The sequence below is a fragment of the Malania oleifera genome, chromosome 2 (genome assembly GCF_029873635.1).
Source record: "Malania oleifera isolate guangnan ecotype guangnan chromosome 2, ASM2987363v1, whole genome shotgun sequence".
NCBI classification, from domain to species: Eukaryota; Viridiplantae; Streptophyta; class Magnoliopsida; order Santalales; family Ximeniaceae; genus Malania; species Malania oleifera.
This window is the reverse complement of record NC_080418.1, coordinates 4419736-4426410: the sequence shown is the minus strand read 5'-3', so window position 1 is coordinate 4426410 and position 6675 is coordinate 4419736.

Genomic DNA, 6675 nt, shown 5'->3' with positions numbered 1-6675 from the left:
TATACACAGATCCGCATGCTCCCATAATGTTTCCTCTGAAACAACATTAGTGCTCCAAATGATGCTTTAGAAGGGCAAATATATCTCGCTTCCAACAAATCTTCAACTTGTTTTCTCAACCCTGCTAGCATTGGAGGCACTATTCAATATGGCCCCTTAGCAGGTGGTTTCACTTCTGGGAACAACTCGATCTCATGCTCCATACCCCATCGTGGAGGAAAGTTGTGGGGCAGCTTATTTGGCATCACCTCCTTATACTCATCCAACACAGCTTGGATGGTCGTAGGCATCAGCTCTTGGCCTACTTCTTCCTCTACCACCACCGTGGTGAGATACGTTTGTTCACCCTTTCTCAATCCCTTCTTGAGTTACATGGCTGAAATGAACTTCCATCATCTCCTTTCTTTACAACGGCTTGCACCATGCAAGTCAAACACAGATAACTAGTAAAAGGTATGGTCACTACCTTGAAAGTCATCCAACGATACCATTGTGAAATTCGAATGACTTGCCCACTACCCAAGCTTCATAGTCACTTTCTTGGCTACTCCTATAGTAGGTTGGGTTATAAAATTCACCACTTTCATGCATCTTGAATCCTTCTCCAAGGACAAGTTGAGTCTTTCTATTTTTACCTACGAAAAAAAATTATAGGAAGCCCTAGAATCCACCATAGCACGGATTCTCTTCCTATTGATCCTCGAGTCGACAAACATCAATCCTTTTGTCTATGTAACTTTCAGTGTTGTCACATTCTTTTCCAATGTGTTCACTAACCGTATTGAAACCATCCTCGAGGTATCCTCCTTTTCCTCATCACTTTCCAATGCCCCCTCCGCGATGAAAGCTTGTAAGGCATTGGGTGATGACTTATGAGTGCACTCAGCAACTCTGTGAGGGCATTGATATAAGTTACATGAAATTTTACCCTTTCCATTGGGTGCGTTGAACCCTAGAGACAATGAAACTTCTTTTGAAGTTGACGCCTTATTGTCGGCTCCTCCACTTCTGGGTTTGCCCTTCTTAAAATAATTTTTTTCTGTTCCTATCACGTCCCGAACCCTACAATGGGCCCCAAGTGTGATTTTAATAACCTAACATGTCTCTATATCATTTAAAACATACATGATACTACACTAAATGAGAGTTCGATCCCGTGGGGCACATGTACCCTATACACATTCACATACACATACATACACATCGCATACGCAGTGGAAATGTTCTTTCTAATACATACCATGTACCATACCAGAGTCTACATTCCAAAATGCAATACCTACCCCTGGGTGTCTACAAAACCCAACAATGACAACTCAGTTACAAATATCCGTACTTACATAAGTACTATATGCAACTAACCGACAACCACACTCTTATTACACTAGGACGCTAGTGATGGCTACTCGAAGGACCTGAAAAATATTTGTATAATCGGGGTGAGACACCTCTCAATATGGAAGAAAACAGGTTATATCAGTGTGTGGCATACAAGTGTTATTTCGACATAAAACATAACACGATATAATTCAAGTATTTTCATAATCCAATTCCAGTACATACGATACAAAACATACGGTCAGTGTCGTCACATTCTTCGGCCGAAATTGGCCGCATTACATGGAGCACCCGATAACCTGACATTAGCCAAAGCCCCACAGTGATATCGTTGTTAATATGAGCACCCAATAACCTGGAATTAGCCAAAGCCCCACAGAGATATCATTGCTAATACGGTGTCAACTCACACCCATTGGTGACCAACTGGAATAAACAGGTGATATTTCACACCTTCGGATATAGAGTTTGACACTCTCGCCCACGATATTTAGTCTAGACATGGCATTTGCTCGCAATAATTAGTCGAAACGTGGAAAATTTCACAAAACTTGGAACAATTTTGGAACTCATTTTCCTATACCTCTTAGCTTACGGTAATTAGTCGACACAGCTGTTTTCACAAAACCTGGAACATTTACATACAACAGTTCATTCCACACTTATTTGGTATACAAAAAATCGTATCATTTTCAATTCGAGAATACTTTTTAATACAAATATAGGCATGGTCATCTCAATACCACAATTTTATACCACATACGATTTTCAAACAAAAATAGAGATTATACCCTAAACCGCCAAACTTTACCAAAACAGTAACCCAAAAATCCCGTATTTTCACCTAATAGATTTTCCCAAATAAGTAGTCAAATCATACATACAATCGTAAACTACATGTTTACCGATTTCGATTTAAAAAATAACTGATATAAAAAGAATCCCCTTACCTTAACCCAAAAACCAAAACACGAGCTCAACGACTCCAAAACAGCGAACCGAAGTACCAAAACCAAAACAAAGAAGAACAATACTTCCTTACCATACTATTCTCTACAGAACTACCGAAATGAAAATGAAATCGGACCCTTACCTCGATTTTGGGTCAAAACTCGAAAATCCTCAAAACAAAGTTCCGATCCGCTATCTTTGAAGAGATTCTCCTCCTGATCCACAGAGCAACATCGGATCGTTGATTCCAGCAACAGATAGCCCAAAATCCTAAAGAGAGATAGTGTGTGTTCGAGTTCTAGAGAGAGAGAGAGAGAGGTTTTTGGTTTCTTCGTCATTAAGCAAGTGATTTAGATATTTATAACCAAGTTGACTCGACCAGACTTGTCGACGAGATGATGTCCTCGTCAACGAGCCGTAGAAGGAAGTTCATTGACGTAAAGGTGAACTCATCGACGAGCCTGAGATTTTAGGATTTCCCAAAATCTCTCGGTATATCCTCATCGACGAACCACTGAAACTCGTCGCCAAGATGTACAGAGGACTTCGTCGACGAGAAAAGAAGCCTCTTCGACGAGCCTACAGATTTTACCTTTTTAAATTTTCCTTCTCTCTTCTTATTTATTTAATACACCTATCTCAAGTTGGGTTCTTACAACCTCCCCTTCGTCGACGAAGGCTTTGAAGATTTTGTCGATGAGCACAGGGCTTCATCGACGAGAAAATACCGAGAGAGGTTCTGAGGCAGCCTGAATTTCGTTGACGAACACAGGGTCTCGTCGACGAAATTTGTGAAGGACTCGTTGACGAAGGTCGGGCTCGTTGACGAAATCCTGTTTTATAAGAAGGAAAAATTCGGGAGAAATATCATTTTTTTTCAAAATCTCTCTCTCTCCTCTCTCTCTCTCTACGGCTCTCTCTCCCTTCTCTCTACGTTTTCGGCCCCACCAGTCGTCAGATCAACGATCCAAATTCACCACGACGCTCCTGGTGGAGTTCTCTCCAAATCTGCTGGAGCGAATCGTGGGAGAAAGGTAGTTGAAAATCATCCCAGAGTTGAGGTAAGACTTTTTAAGCCATATTTGGTCTTGCGCTAGTTATAAGAAATGTTGTGCACATGAAAATACTGAAGTTTAATACTGGGGTTTTCAGTTTCAGAGTATTGGTCAGGAAACCCCTCAGGTGTTAAAATTGAATGCTTTTGGGTGAAAACTTTCTACCCAATATTTGGGTTTTTGGCAGTTGAGGAAAATATTGTATACTTTGAAATACTAAACTTTAATTCTGAGATTTTTCATTTTAGGGTGTTGAGTTAGGAACCCTGCGAGTGCGGGGCAGTTTTATTAGGGGCTTTCCAGGAATCAGGTAAGGGGATAAACTAAGTTAGTATTGTTTTGGAAAATGTTTATATATATATATATATATATATATATATATATATATATATATAGTTATCATTTGATTTATGGAAAATGTATATGATTATATATATATGTCTTATATTTGCAAAATACTGTGAAAATGATCGTATGTTGAATATGTGGAAAATCTACTGTGTGGCATGAGTAAAAAAATGTTGTGAAATGTTGTTTTCTGGGAACGAGGATGAGACGGATTTTTATGATGAAAAATCGGCGTATGGACCGAGATGTTTTCATATATATGTATATGGATGTGATTTGCTGGCGTATGGGCTGTGTTATGTGATTTGTCGGCATACGAGCCGTGCTATGTGACTGTGATTGCCGGCGTACGGGCCGTGCTATGAGATATGATTTGCCAACGTACAGGCTGTGCTATGTGTAGCTAGCGTACGGGCCGAGCTATGATAAAATGTGTAATACCGGTGTACGGGCCGATGATTTTCATGATACACGTATATATGTGAAATGATATAATTGATGTGAAAATAAATGATATGAGATATTTATGTATGACGGTTTCATTATATGTATATCATATCAGAACCTGGTTGGCTTGGTTTAGGCTAGCACTTGCACGGTACCATTGCTATGTGTCCATGGTCCTCGTGATCATGATATCTGTGTTAACGCCGCTGTACGGAGTGGTGTGAGATTGGATGGTCGATGTGGTTATGTTTGAGGAGTGTGCTGTTATCGCCCCTGGTGTATGGACCAGTCTGGGTAGACCCATCGGACCTACAGACTAGACTATCGACTTGACAGTGGTCGGTCAACCATTGTCAGGTCCCGCCTTCGGGCCACATAACCCAGTCATGTGGGGGTAATACATGACAACAGTCAGCTAACCTACCAGGATTGTTTTATGATATTATTATTACAATATGAGATGAGATATTATGTTATGAAAATGCAGTATGTTCTGCCATATTGATTTATATATATATATATATATATATATATATATGCTTTCCCATATTTGATGAAACAGTACTAAATGTGTTATATATATGATATATGTTGAACACGAATTACTCATGTTGTCACACACTAGTATTAGTTTATTTCCCTTACTGAGAGGTGTCTCACCCCTAAATCTCATAACTTTTCAGGAGCCCCGGATAGGAGAGCGGGAAAAGCCCCTCAGAATTAGTGTTGTTTATCTGCCCTCTGCGAAGGGTAAGTTTTGGTAGGGACAGTTAGATTTTGAGGGAATTGTCCCTAGGTTTAATTTTTGGGATGTATATATGAAAATATAGTGATTGTAGTACTCTGGTATATTGTGGTATATGGTATTGAGATGTACATGTTTGTATATTTTCTGCTGCTAGGGTTTCTACTTTATGTTCTGATATATCCCTGGTGCCCACGGGCCTAGGTGGATTGTGACCTGCTGAGCTGGAATATGGGATATGATATATTGATATTATATATAAAAAAATATATATATATGTGAAAAATGAGTGGGTCGTGACACAAACGCATACCCAACTCTAGAAAGAGCCGGTGGCCACCCATATAGCAATCCCGTCCCAAATACATACATACCCTCACTCATGGCGGAGGAATACCATGGTTACATACATACACTGTCTCGGGAGCTCACAATATCACACACTCCCCCAAAGACTAACCACACAACGTTACTACAATAGCAGAATATTACATACATACATACCCATACCAATCCTGCTACCCAAAACTACTACTCAAAGCAACTGTAGATATTCTAGTGTATTTTCGTCTCTAACTCCTAAGAAGCTTCCTCAACCGCGTGATTTTGCCACAGTACCTTTACTAACGGTATCTCCTTAGTATGAAGCTTTTGAACTTTACGGTCCATAATCTGAACGGGTATCTCCTCATACGCCAAAGCATTCCCAATATCTAAGGATTTGTAACTAATCACATGCGATGGATCCAACACGTACCTCCTCAACATGGACACGTGGAACACATCATGAATCCTCGAGAGCGTTGGGGGCAGTGCAATCCTGTAGGCCACCGGACTCACTCGTTCTAGTACCTCAAATGGTTCGATATACCTTGAGCTCGGCTTGCCCTTCTTCCCAAACCTCATCACTCCTTTCATCGGAGCAATCCTCATGAATATCTTACCCCCCCCCCCCCCACTTCGAATTCCAACTCACGGTAGCGAACATCCGCGCAACTCTTCTGCTGATTTTGAACCGATTTAATCCTATCTCTGATCAAACCAACCTTCTCCGAAGTCTGCTACACGAGTTCGGGCCCCAATACCTCATGTTCACCGACCTCATCCCAATACAGAGGATACCTGTAAAGACCTAAAAAATTAAAGTGATTAAAATAATTTTTTAAAAAATAATAATAAATAAAATAATAAATGTACAGATAGAATGAATAGTATGGAAAAATATATATATATATATATGAAATAAAATGAAATTAGACTAATTATTAATTAGTTAATTAATCGAATATTATTTGATTGAATTAATAAATTAATTAAACGTTGTTTAAATAAATTAATTAAGTAATTTATATGATGGGTATATATATATATATATATATATATATATATATAAAATATAAAAATAGAATTAAGTGATTTGGATTTCAATTTGAAATCCAATTCAATGTCAGATTCATCCCCCCCCCCCTCTCTACAATTGCTCCTACTGCTTCTGCTTCCTGCATGCAGCCCGCTCACCTCCATCTCCGTCTCTCTCCTTCTCTCAATTTCTCGGCGAATTTGCAGTGGATTGGGAAACAGAAGGTGCCGTTAGAATCGTGGTTCCGCTGCCGACATTTCTACTAGAACAAATTTTTCATGGGAATGACTTAGGTACTGCTCCTGGGAAAAGATAATTTTTTTCCTATTTTCTCAATTTTGCTTTAAATCTGGTGTTAAATCGACGAACGGACACCACCACGGGGTCCTAGTTGTCGTCATCGTCATTTTGGCGTATGTAATTTTTCAATT